Below are 14,472 nucleotides of genomic sequence, written 5' to 3' on the forward strand. Positions count from 1 at the left end.
TAGAACTCTTCTGTATATAAAACTAGTTTTAGTGACAACTTTGTCCGATCCTAACTTTGTTATGTAGACATAAGAACGCCTTTGCTGTTTTTTTTTTAACTGTGCATATGATAAAGTGTTCAAGAAAGATGTAAAACTTATTATTACTCATGAGAAAAATGGTCAATTTACAGAATGGTGCCTTTTCTAGAATTGTTTTGCATTTTGCACTTCTAATACCTAGAAGACTAATGGGCACAGAAACAATGCTCAATAAGTACATATCCACTGATCAGGGAAAAGAAACTGCAAAATTACAGAGTGAACTACTAAATTTTGCCTTTGACAAATCCTGCAAGATTCATTTCTTTCTTTCTCTCCACATATCTGGACTACATCTTAACTCAACATGCTTCTTGACTGCTCGGAGTCACTTGACCTTCCTTTGTCAATCCCCTTCAATATGCCAAAGATTTCCATGAAACTTTCTGAGCTTGATCCAGCAAAACATACGCACTTATGATCAATTTTTGTCTTGCAGTGTTGTGAGGATTTATTAAGATACATAAAATATCCAGTGTAATACCTATCATCTCACTGGTCATCAACTCACTGCCCCCTTCCACACACACACAGGCACACATACACCTTAGCCATCCCCTTCTTACAGCTAACTGAGGTCAATCACTTCACAGATAAGAACCCAGGTGACGAATGTAGGTGATGCTATAATTCCTTCCCTCTTTTAAAGGAATCGTATCTGTTTTTTCACAGTTTTTTTAATCACATGAATTTTCTCATTTCTCATACTAGACATGGAGCTTTGTAGCTGAAATCTTCATTGAGGGATCTCCTGGTCTTTTTCCTCATCTCTCCCTCTCCTCCCTGTAGGTGTCCTGTCTCCCTCACAGACAATTTACCAAGTGCCAGGCCACCTCTGGTGCTGGCTTGGGGCCCAGGTGTGAGTGTGTGGTCCAGCCAGTGGACAAGCTCTCTGCATGGTTGACTAGTGAGTGTCCTTCCTTCCCAGGACAGGCCCCCAGGACTTTTGATGGGTCAGAGCTCAGGCGGGGTGTGGGACACAGCCAGATCTCATCAAAAAAACTGTTTTTTATTTAAAAAATAATTATAGGGCAGAGCTTGGCATATGGTAGGTACTCAATATTATTTCCTGAATGAATAAAGAATGAATGGTCCATTGGATGGAAAGTCACATTGGATGGAGAGTGGCATTTTGGTCACCATGATAAGTGAGGAAGTTGGTTTTTTATAATCCAGGAAGCCTTTGGAGCTATCTTGAAAATATCACCTATATGACAGCCTACTTAAACTCTAGGTAAGGACAGTAGCCAGGGAAGAAATAGGTCTGTCATTCCCACGGTGGCTATCATTCATAACAAGAGGTATATATCACGTACTCCAAAAGAGAAAGATACAGTGCTTTCGTTCACCGGATTTCATTCCAAGAAAAGAAGGTTGGTGAAACAACTCAGAATATTGGCCACAACACACATGTTACTTTTCATTGATCTGTGTGATCAATCATTTCGAAGGATTAGATTTTCCTATGATTCATTCTATATGCTAATCTATAAGAATAGTTTCCTGATCTCAAAAAGGGTGGGGATGAAAGGACTGCCTGTTCCTCCCATTTTTCTTATAAATGGCCAGACCTACCCTTCTTTTCAACGCTCGGTGCTATATGTATCCTCCCTGAATGCCTGGTCAATTGAGATCGTATGCACAGCAAAAGTGAATTTCTTCCCAATAGTGAGTGGATTTGCTTCATGAAGGTCACTATCTGGCCTTGAGTTTAATGGATGCAGATGTAGGAAACTGTGAAAGAAAATAAGACAGCTCTCATTAGATGCAAGTGGCTGAAATTTTTTCATTACAGTAGTAGTAAAGCCATAAGTCTGATTAAGAATTCACATTGCATATTGGTTAGATTTAATTATAAAAGGCAGTTTGTCACATCACTGGCAAATTTTATACAATATCATCACCATCTGAAACTATGAAATGTTTGCCATCTGTACCCCTGAAGGTGGATGTCTAGTTCTTGCTGGTCACCAAGAGGAATATTAACATACCATCTCATTGGAGAAGAAGGAAAATGAATTCTTGGGTATGTGATATTCAGTAATTAGACAAATTAACTATTTTGCTTTTCGTGGTTAACAAAGGCTCTCACGAAAAATTTAACACTGATAAGAGATGTAAACAATAAAAGTCTCCACACTCATCCACTAAAATGGTAAAAAAAGAAAAAAAGAGAGAGAGAGATTACAGCATTAAATTCTGTTCTGTAGAAAATAAGCTGCTCCCTTCAAGCTCCCTTTAGACCATTCTGATGGCCAAAGTCTCCAGGTTGCTCCTTCTAGCGCTGATGCTGATTGGGTTTAAACACTTGAAAGAGTTTGGCAGCTTGCAAAGTTGCTCTCTTTATTCTATTCTGTACACTGCTCTCAAGGTGGCCCTCTCAATCCACAGCTTTACTCTGTATTGTTGTGGGTAGAGAAAGTCCCATTATCCTAGTGGGAATAAGAAGGTACCACTGTTCTTTGCTATAAAAACAAGCCAATCCTGGAAAAAATATATTTTCTTTCTGCTCTGCCAACTTAGCATGTCAACATCTTCAGTACAATTATCATGTACAGTTTACTTGGGCCCCAATTCTACCAATAACAATACCCGGAAGGTTTTTTTGCCTTGTTTTTTTGTTTGTTTGTTTCATTTGAAGCTTGACAGGAAAACATTCTGCTTCAGAATGACTTAAAGATGTACTATGATGTGAATTATATACAGGTTTCCCTATAGCTCCTTTTATGATTATGATGCAATAATATTCTGATATTCATTTTTATTGTGTTTTAAGAGTATTTCAAATCTTAATGAGTAACTAGTAAAAATCCTTGGTCTGTTGGAACTGAATCTTTTTTCAGACCTAAATTTTTTCCCTTCTCTCCCTCTAGTCTGACTCCTCCCCCTTCTCCTCCTCCTCTCTTTCCTATATTCCCACCTTTTTTCTCCTCCTCCTCCTCTTTCTCCTTCTTTTCCTTCCTCTTTTCCTTCTTCTTTCCAATTTAGTTAGATGTGATTTTACTCACAACTACATGTATGTGCCTTGAGTATAGGATTTCTTGCACTGGTGTCTTTTTACTACCTTTTGTAGAGTATCTATCTGTCTATCTATCTATCTATCTCTCTATCTCTATCTATCTAATCTATATCTATCTTTTTAAAGTGATCATTCCTTTGATTCCTTTCTCCAAACTTTTAAAATTGAGTTGAAAAAAAAAAGCTATAGAATATTGCATCTATTGTGGTGCCAAGAATGTTGGAACTAGAGACAACTGAGCAGAGGAATGAAGGTAGGGAAACAGATGTCATTAGGCTGGAGAGCATGTGGTTATTGGATGAAGAGAAATATTGGACATATGCAAAGGCAGGCTGAAGACAGATTGGGAAAACTTTGCATGTCAGGTTAAGTGATATCAAATACTTCTACATGTCATAAAGCATCATTGTAGATCTTTGATAAAGGTGCATACACCATCTTTGCTTGAATGAAAAATTCAAATTTAATACCAATCAGACAAAAAGCGTATCTTCATATCTTAAAGTTGAACAGTCTGGGAGACTAAGGGCAGGTAGGGGAGAAAGGTATAGATTATAGCAAAGGCTAGCTACAGATTAGAAAGCAAGAAACTTAAGAGGAAGACCAATTAAGAGGTGATTACAAAAATTTATGCAAGTGTCAGCAAAGTTCTTAACCAGGAGAAATAGTATTTGAAAACTGATAGTGAAGGGACAGAGAGGGTATCTTACTCAGCTTGAGCTGCCATAGCAAAATACTAGACTGTGTGGCTTAAACAAAGAAATTTATTTCCTTATTGTTCTTGAGGTTGGGAAGTCTAAATTCAGAGTGTAAGCCAGCTAGGTTTCTGGAGAGAACTCTTCCTGTCTTGCAGATGGCAACTTTCTGGATGTGCCCTCACAGGGCAGAGAGAGGGAGCAAGCTTTCTGGTGTCTCTTCTCATAAGGATACTGATTCTACTGGATCAGGGTTCCAGCCTTATGACCTCATTTAACTTCAGTTACCTCCTTATAGGTCCTATCTCCAAATACAGTTACATTGGATATTAGGGCTTCAATATATAAATTTGAGGAGGGAGACACAATTCAGTTTTCAACACAAGGGAAGAAAAACTTTACCTAGCTGCTCTTTCTTTGGGCCTTTTCTGTGTCATGAAGTCCACATTTGGAGGTCATACATAATGTTTAACAGTCCATTCTGTTTTTACAGACACTGGAAAGAATTCTAATTAATAGGTGAAGGGCTGTGTAGTAACACTAGAAGTAATCAATGTAGTTTGGAAATAGGTGTTATAAGTGCAGGGCAAAAATAGGGAAAATTTTAGGAAATGAGGGGGAAGAAGGATTCTCCTTATCTGTGCAAAGTTTCGCATTCTAACCTGACAGTTGCTGCTTCCCACTTTCACCCCTCAATCAACCTCAACTGTGATCTCCTCACGGTCTACAGATTTCAGGTAAAGACAACAAGCAGCCTTTTATCTTCATAATGCAGGGAAATCATGGAGTACTTTTTAGGTTTTTTCTTATTATTATTATAGCTGATTTACAATGTTCTATCAATTTCTGCTGTACAGTAAAGTGACCCAGTCATTTCTATACATATGTTCTATCACAAGAGGTTGGATATAGTTCCCTGTGCTGTAGAGTAGGACGTCATTGCTTATCTGTTTTAAATGTAATAGTTTGCATCTACCAACCCCAAATGCCCAGTCCAACCCACTCCCTCCCCCTCCCCCTTGGCAACCATAAGTCTTCATGGAGTAATTTTTATCCCCATGTTTCATTAGCTGTCTATAGTAGGAGCCTGAACATCAATTGAGATTCTAGGTTTCTGAAATCCCGACCGGGATTTGTTAGTCACGTGGACATGTTCAAGGAGGGGATTTGAATCCTTGACTTCCTCCCTCCAAGCTCAAGACAGTCTGACAGGGAATTGTGTCTGGTCTTAGAACCCACAGTTTGTACTGAGACGCATGCTTGTCTGCTTCTTCCTCCTGCATCTTATTGGGAGGAGAATGGTGCCTGGAGCAGAAACATATATGCACCAGCTGGTGGTATGGTTTTAAAGCATATTCTCAGAGCTAAGTGCTGGTCTTTGCTTCCAATATCTCTGGCTGAAGGTGAATGACAGTTGGACTGTTTCACTCTAGGCTTAGTGTAATGTTTATGACTCCAAGCTATCCAAAATGCAAATAGAATCCTGAGTCTTTTCAACTACAGGACACAAGTTTATATATCTGATCTTGTATATAAACAGTAATGAATGTGACAGTTTTCTCAACCACTCTCTTGTCATTTCACATGACATGACCTATATTTTTAAGACCTTGGGACACTTGAATTTTTTCCCAGAATTTTCATAATTTAAAGGTGTGATATTGTGCAAGAGGCAGAGGTGTTATGCAGTGGCTCCCCACCTACCTCCTTCCTCTACTTCTAGGGAATTAAACTGGTTTGAGCTGCTAATAGGCAATGGCATTAGAATCCATTGTAGGGAAGTGAGATACTTATAAATTTCATTTGATCTTGAATACAGAGGTATGTTTATAATAAGTGAGCCTTTATCTCCAATACCTTGAATACCCCATGATAAGATACAAGTTGCTAGAACAGATAATTTATAGTAATCTCATTAAATCTATCAATTCTTGTTATTTGATAAAGAATTTATAGTACAGAGAATTTTTATTTTTTTCCTATTGTTTATTGACCTAAGCTTACATGATTTGATGGGGGGAATTATTTGAAAACATCCATTGATTTGGGAAATATTAGCCTAAATCATGCTATATTAAGCCATGCATTTATTTATTCCTGAGTATATTACATGTGTATTTTATAATTTTTTCAATTATTAAAGCAGTTTACTTACATATATATTTATATATATGTGTGTGTATACATATATCTTAAATATGTCTACTTATGTATATATTTATATATATATAAGTACATATACTTATATATATTTTTTATACTAGAGAGTATTTAAAGTAAATACAAGGTAAACGTTTCAGGATATTTGTCCACATTTATAAATAACAAATGAATTGGAATCTGGCCATTTCACAAGTATGTTATGTTTCAATATTAAAGTCTGAGATTTTTACCCCAACCCTGATAATATCCTCCCCGTTTGATGTACTCTTCCTTGTTTTATTGGATTGCTTGGGGTAAAAGACTAATTAAAAGTGAAAGATGAGGAAGTGAAGCGGCAAATATTTATAATTCTGTTGAAGAATTTTGTTAGAGAGGAAATGAGAAAGTAGGTAGTAGCTGGAGGGGATATAAAATCAAGTGGCATTTTGCTTTACATTGAATGTGTTTTGCTTTGCTTTTTAAGTTTTATTTGTTTATTTCTTTGTGATGGGCCATGCTACCGCAGGCTGGTGTTATGCAGAGGCAAACTCCAAAGTAAATGAGAGAGAAATCCAGAATGACATTGGAGATGATTTAACAATCTTTCCAATGTCTGCAGTAGTTACAGTCTTTCTTCTTGGCTGGTTACTCTCTGCATGCTGATGTGTGGACACGGTTCCAGGTCCCATTATTTAAATCTGTCCCATTTCATTCCAATGAACTTCATTTATACCCTGATTGTATATATCACAATTAAGTCACAAAACGAATGAACTCAGAAAGATCTCACTGAAGTGGTCCTGCTTAAGATCACTATTTCTCTCGTGACCATGCTTGCGACTAAGCCTATGAACTTCAGATACCACAATGGAAGCGAGTGGGAAAAGGCTGGGGCAGGGATTCAGACATGGCCTTGCTTCCTGGGTATGCTTCTCATACTGGGCTAGATGTTCCACATGGCTTACTTCATTTAAGCCTTACAGAAACCCTGTGAGAAAGTTAGTATCCCCATTTTACGGAAGAGGAGACTGAGGTTCAGAAATGCAGAAGAATCTGCTAGCAGCCTCGCATTTGGAAGTACTGGCCTTGCAATTAGAACTCAGGTATCCCTTTATCTTCCAAAGGCCAGCCACGGTCCTCTTCATGTCACTCATAAATAAAGCTGTGCAGGGCAATGGGAGGTGACAGAATTTGGGCTAGTCAGTGGCTAGCGTGTGATCCTAGATCAAAAGCAGTGAACTGCTGACATTTAAATGCTTTTCCCCAACAAATGTTAACATTTAATAAAATTATAGAGGACAACCTGATGAGCTGTAGCATCATCTCCATGTGCTATCATCATAACAAGCTACCTGAAAAAACTACTAAAATTTCTAATAGTTTGATGTTCTTTACTATACTCAGGGCTCTGCTGTTTGAACTCCAATATCTGGAAAATGTTAGCATCACTCGCTCAGATATGTGAGGCTCACTTATAACAGTCTGTTCTCTCAATTTCATCTTTGGGGGAAAAAAAGAAGGAACTGAAAATATGAGGCAACATAGACACTCCAAGCCATAAGCCAGTGCAGGTTCTTAGAAGCCATAGCCACCAACCCAGGTATCCTCTTCAAAATAGCAATAATCCTGGAGTGCATTTTCTTAAAGTCCTGGAGGCAGAAAAATACCTTCGTGTTAAAATACCTCAATTTGGTAGAGCAAAATCATTCAGGATATACACGAATGAATGGGAGAATTTCTTGAATAATCCAAATGTCATTGCTTTCTTTTTGTCCTCCATTGCCATGGTGCCAGCCGCCTTGTAATTTCTATAATACTTGTAACACATGTTTAGAAAGTCTTCCACAACATTTTACTTCTGACAGATGCACTGTGATCATATAGAGTTGGATACAAATTGTTTTCAGTATGGCAGAAATACGTGGTTTGAAGACTTTTTTTTTTTTCCTTTAGAATAAACCAGGGGAAATTTTCAAGGATGCTAGATTTTTTTTCCTGTAAACAATTTCAGCTTTCATTTATCTGACTGCCAAGAAACTGGACTACTTCAGTGAATTGAATGGAGGTTTGCTCTTCAAAATTAACTCTTTGGGAATATTGTTTATTACCTTACTGCCAAGCTAGAATCAATATTCAACCAATGTAAATTAGTTTTCTAGCTTTACATGATGCATTGCTTGGAATCAAAGATTTTTGGAGGGCTGTGCATCTAAAGAGTTATCATGTCAGATCATTTCAGTCTGTGAATTAGGGATCCACATTCCAGGGGAAAAGTGGCGATATGTTTTGTTCTAAATCACAAAGCAGGGAAATGGCAGAGATGGGACTAGACCCACTTGCCAACTTTAGTGCTGAATTCATTCCTCTATAGCTCCCATCCACTGTCATGATAGTGTTACAGATACAACGCTGAGAGTTAACTTGAAAATACAAACATAAAAAAATGTTTAGAAATAGGAGTTCCTGTTGTGGCTCAACAGTAATGAACCTGACTAGGATCCATGAGGACACAGGTTCGATCCCTGGCATTGCTCAGTGAGTTAAAGGATCTTGAATTGCCGTGAGCTGCAGTGTAGGTCACAGATGTAGCTCGGATCCTGCGTTGCTGTGTCTGTGCTGTAGGCCGGCAAGTACAGCTCTGATTAGACACCTGGCCTTGGAACCTCCATATGCCTTGGGTGCAGCCCTTAAAAAAAAAAAAAAAAAAGAGAGAGAGAGAGACAAAATGTTTAGAAATAAACAATACTATCAAGTGAGACTTTGTTCTTGTCTTCTACTAATGCGTCTTAAGAAAAAGCCCAAACTCCATTGCTTTATAGTCAAGCTTCTTAATAACTTTGTTTATTCTGAGACTGTAAGGCTCAGTCTATAAATTATTTTGTCTAGGATGGCATTTCCATGGCTTATTTGTTGGTTACTTCTGATTATGTCCCCAAAGCAAGCTAAATAAGTACATTATTATAAAAGCATTCAATGACGGGATACCAGGAAGAGAAAACTGTAGTACATTCCACTCTTCTGCCTTACATTTGAGCATATCCCTTCTTAATTTCTTGGGATTCAGATAAAACATAGGGTGCCTCTGAGTTGTGACACCGTAGCTTGAGACAGGAGAATCACATTTCACAGTGAGAAGCTGAGGCTCTCATGCTCCCCTCTTAGTCCTTCCTGAGTGTCCATGGTCTGCTTGCTTCCTAATCTGATGCATTTTCCTCCAACTTCATGGGAACCTTCCTGATTTTTCCAGTCCATTAAATAGACCTCTGGATTCCTGCATCCCTTCAGGGGCTTTAAAATTTAATTTAACCTAAGTCAGTTTTATACTGAGGCTAAGGAAATATTCCTAGATATTAGAAAAATATTTATGCATAAAGAATTGTAAATATAAGAAAATCTTTAAAAAATATTCCCACCTTCAGGGAATGATTAAGTATATTCTTGTACAAATCATTCAGTGAAATTTACACAACTATTTAAGAAGTTTGTGAAGATTGCAATAATATAGAAAAAAAATTTTTGTATAAAATGAAAAAGGGCAAGATTCACAATTCTATGTCTGTATGATAATTATGGAAAAAACTGAAAAAACTTTGCATTAAAAATGCTAGAAGGATTTACATAAGTATATGTACAGTATTTTCACCTGGGTAGTGATATTTTGGATGATTTAAAAGTACTTCCTACTTTCATATATTTCTCAAATGCTATTTAATTTATTCATTCAACAAATACTTATGAAAGACAAAATATGTATCAGTTCTCCTGCTAAATATTGCAGACAAAATTGTGATTGAGACAGGCAAAGGGAATTAGTTAACTGCTTACAGGGACTAATGAACAAACAAAAAATTCAAATGCAACCAGTGCACAAGGAAGTGCAACTATGGGGTAAGCCAAATTTAGTAAGAGAACATAATGAAGAGTACCCCAAATTTAGAAGGGGGTTAAGGAGTAGAATATTGACCAGGACACCTTCAGCTGCAAATAATAGAAACCATGATGCAAAATGGTTTTAAAAATAAGAAATATGTTGTCTCGTGTGGCTTGAATTACACTCCTGAAAAAATATATTTTAAAGTCCTAAACTCTATACCCATAAATCTTATTTAGAGATAGGTTTTCTGAAGATGTAATAACATTAATCCAGTTTAAAATGAGGTCATTCTGGCTTAAGAAGGGCCCCAAATGACTGGTGCCCTTATTGAGAGGGAGAGATTTGAAGATACACACAGAGGGAAGCAGAGCATGTGAAAATGGAGGCAGAAGCTGGAGTATTGCAACCGCATGTCCTGAGTGCTACAGGGATAGATAACCCGAGGTATAAAAACAATCCAGGACACTCAAGGCTTGGCTTATGGAGAGTTTATCTCAGCCAATTCATAAAATGCCCACAGGCTTGGCACCATTAGCAAGTGCAACCCACCCCAGCCCTCTCCCACCTTATTGCCATAGTCAAGATAGCAAATTTTTTTAATTGTTGAAGTTTTTGTATACTCTCTATCTTCCTGTTCTACTGTCCTCTCCTGCAATGCTCTTGATCCACATATCAGTACCTTAGGGGAGGCATAGGGCAAGAATGGAAACCAGAAGAGCACCAGTATTTTGGGTTTGTTTCTAAAGCCTAATTCCTTAAGAAAATCGAGGGAGTATTTTTCTTATGAATGGTGTCCAAAGAAATGGAAAGGAATTCCTGACATACACAGAGTCCTGTGATGATAAAGGAAAGGAGAGGAATTCCCACCAACTAGAAGACTCCTTCTAAGGCAGTGGGAGAGAAAGAGAGAAAGAAGTAAGGAAGGAGAGTGGGTGGCAGATGGAGATCTGAGGGTTTCAAGTAGAAAAAGAGTACTATCCATTGTGGCTCAGTGGAGACGAATCTGACTAGTATCCATGAGGATGCGAGTGCGATCCCTGGCCTTGGTCAGTGGGTTAAGGATCTGGCATTGCCATGAGCTGTGGTGTAGGTCACAGACATGGCTCAGATCCCTCATTGCTGTGGCTGTGGTGTAGGCCAGCAGATACGGCTCCAATTTGACCCCTAGCCTAGGAACCTCCATATGCCGTGGATGGGACCCTAAAAAGCAACCAAAAAAAAAAAAAAAAAGAGAGAGAGAGCAAGAGAGAACTAGCATCAAACATCTTTGTTCTCAGAAGCACTGCCAGGGAGCCATGAGATTCTAAAAACTGTGTATGACTAGGGCATACATCTGGGCAAATAGAGTTGTAGGTACTCTCACAAACACCCCTGGATCTTCTACAGGGTCGCTTACTCCTTGATTCCATACCTTGGCACAGCATAGGACTCTTGCAGGCATGTTAAACTTGATTAGGAGGAAAATTGGGAAAGGAAGATTATTTTTTTATCCTGCCACTTAGTATAATAATTTTATGTCATTTGCACATCTGAACTTGTGGACTAAAATTCATATTCTCGAGCCATTTTAAAGATCCATATTATCAACTATTTCAAGGTCAATACCATTATCAGGACTTTTACCATATCTTTCACTTAGTTTGTATTAACCTGCTAAGTGAAAAGTTATAGCTTAAGCAAACAGATTTTTGTTTGTGTTACTTGTTCATTTATTCCCAAAATAATGGGATAGACATTTAAAGGTATTGGGTTGAGACAACCAGAGGTGCCATCTGGCACCCAAGCATTTACTTTTGCCATGCTTATTTTGTGGGTGTTACTATCATGCTCGTCAGGTCATTATCACAGCCTCAGACCTCATGTTCATGTTCAAAGTATAAAAAGGGAGGATAGATGCCAGCTATGGCTGTGCTTCTTTACTAGAAAAGAAAAAGATTTCATAGGAAGCTCCAGTGCATTTCATTGAACATGGAATAGTATACTTACCTGGAAGGGATGTTGGAGTTGATTATATTGCTCTAATAAATAAAATCAGGATTATAATAGTAAGGAATCTCAGGAAATGGATATGGGTTATGCAGCTGACAATGTTTCCAATCCACTAATGGAGAAATAAGACAAGGAAAAAAGCCTTTCCTAATTGTTTCCTATTACTTGTCAACAGTCTCTCTTATTCACAAGCCCAAAGTTTACTTGGACGCTGCTAGGGGAGGACAATACAATGAGTAACTCAATATGGTTGTGCATTGAGGATAGATTTTATGTTCATTATTTGATTGTTTTCTCACTGCCATCTCTGTTTATCAAGCACTGATTGGTATCAGACCTCTAAGCTTCTAATAAAAAAAAAAGAAAAAAGAAAGAAAATCTTGGCTCTTTTTCTGTTTATTTTCTATTTATATTCTTTGAATTAAAATAAACTTTAGCCATGAGTATAAGCCATATTCTGTCAGGGTTGGCGAGTTTTGATAATACTGGACAAATCCTAAATTGAGAAAATACACTTGAATGCTGATGATGGAGCCTGAGGCGTAATAGCATAAATCTCTATATACTCATTCCCATATGTGAGGAAAGGAAACAGGGATGCTAGGCTTGGGGACTGTCCTTTAGATGGCTTTCCCATCCTCTCAGTGATAATGGTGTATTAGGATCAATCACGCCTTGACCAAAATGACTTACAAAAGTGCAAAATACAGGCAAGTAAGAGGAAAGAGAAAAGAGATGGTGTGATTTTACCAAGGCCCTCTTCCAAAGCTATCTAAGAGTAGTGATGGGTGTCAACCCTAAAATTAAGGTGGGTAAAATATACACCTATATATTTTATTCCTTTGGGAAGAAGGACTCCAGTAAAATCCATGTCATACTCTGGCTTAGTTTATACATTTACCTTTGAGCCCAAGGTCACATTTGTCTGATGAATATCAAGGCCTTCCCTAAAAATGTAGACTATCTAATTAATCACGGCCTAAATGTGCTAGGTCACTTTTAATTTGCTTTTTACTTATTGGCCTCTATTCAGATTCAAGCCGTGATAAAAAGATACTCTCACTCTAAGTTATGTCTAAGTGCATATATGTGTATGTGTTCTAGAATACTTGATAACATTTATTCATCCACTAATTTTTTTGTTCAATCACGAGGTTTGTTTACTATTCACTTGTACACTTGGTGCTGCAGGTAATGTGGTAAGTGAGACAAAGGAAGAAAGGAAGGCTCCAACCTTCTGAATGGATACAGCTCTTTGTGCATCACAGCCTGGCACCAAGCAAACTTGTGAACATCATACTTCCTCCCCACACATAGAAACTGAACTGCACCTCACCTAGTTTTCTCCATCAGTCTCTATCCTACCCCTGTAATTATGAGTGAAGGAGATGTATCTTCATCAGATTCAAAATAAGAGATGAAAGAGGAAAAAGTAGGGTTAATGGCGTTATAAATATAACTTGATTTTAAGTTCCTCGGGCAGTGGTATCATATCCTCTAGTATCTGTAGCCCCAGAATCTTCCATGTAACTTCTGTTTCAAAAGTGTACACCTCAGAAATTAAACTTATCCTATAGCGCCCAGAATGTGTTGCCTCTATATATGTCTACTTGCCCTTATTCCTCCGTTCTTTATCCATTTAGTTAACAAATATGTACAGGTTTACCAGGAAACAAAGAATTCTAAATGAGTTGCTAGAGATAGCTCAGCGGAAACATGCTGGGTCCCCTAAGGAAGTTGCCATTAAGGATATTTTGCAGTTTTTCAACTATAATTATTACAGAAATCTTGAAGATATAACTTTCATTAGAATGATGGAGGTAGAAGACAGACGGCAAGGGTTTCAAAGAGAATAAAAGAAGGGTAAAGAAAGGTATCATTGGAGTTCCCTGGTAGCTCAGTGGGGTTACGGATCCAGTGTTGTCACTGCTGTGGCTCAGGTTGCTGCTGTGGCATGGGTTCGATCACTGGCCTGAGAAATTCTGGCCGTAGGTGAGCACCCGCCCCCAGAAAAAAAGAAAAAAAGAAAAAAAAAAGAAAGAAAGGAATCATTAGGTAGCACTCTGTCTGTCATTCAAGGAGTTATTCAAAGACCAGACTGCAGTGTTCTAATGAGTTTTGAGGTGGATACCTCTCATCCCTTCTCTTCCACTGACCTGAACTTGGTCCTTCAGACAATTTTCACTGAGTTATATGACTCACTTCTTCCCTGACCCCTACTTTTTTTGATCAAAACACTCCAGCCATAGTTCTATCTCTGTTTTTATTTTATCCATATTCAAAACCCTGTGACTCTGTTCAAGAAAAATATGAATCCAACAACCTGTTGTTTCAACATAATCATTCTCAACCTTCAATCTTTATTGATATTTAATTGCCAATAAGAGAGAGAGATTTAAGGAAGCAGGATTCCAAGAAGTTTTGTCCACCTGCTTTCATTTTCTTGGGTCATTTGGTGACCTCTTAAATAATTCTAAGTTTGAGTTAATCATGCATAAAATATTCAGACAAGCCCACAAACTGAGAATTTTTGAAGTATATTTATATTCCAGTATAATTCTCTTATATGAAAAATAATATCTAAAATAATGACTTTATGTTAATCCAAAAATGGTAATGGTTAAAAATTTGTTTTTCTAGAGCTAAAATGACCCCCAGAGATTATCTAACTA

This window comes from Phacochoerus africanus, chromosome 9 (assembly GCF_016906955.1).
Source record: "Phacochoerus africanus isolate WHEZ1 chromosome 9, ROS_Pafr_v1, whole genome shotgun sequence".
Classification (NCBI taxonomy): Eukaryota; Metazoa; Chordata; class Mammalia; order Artiodactyla; family Suidae; genus Phacochoerus; species Phacochoerus africanus.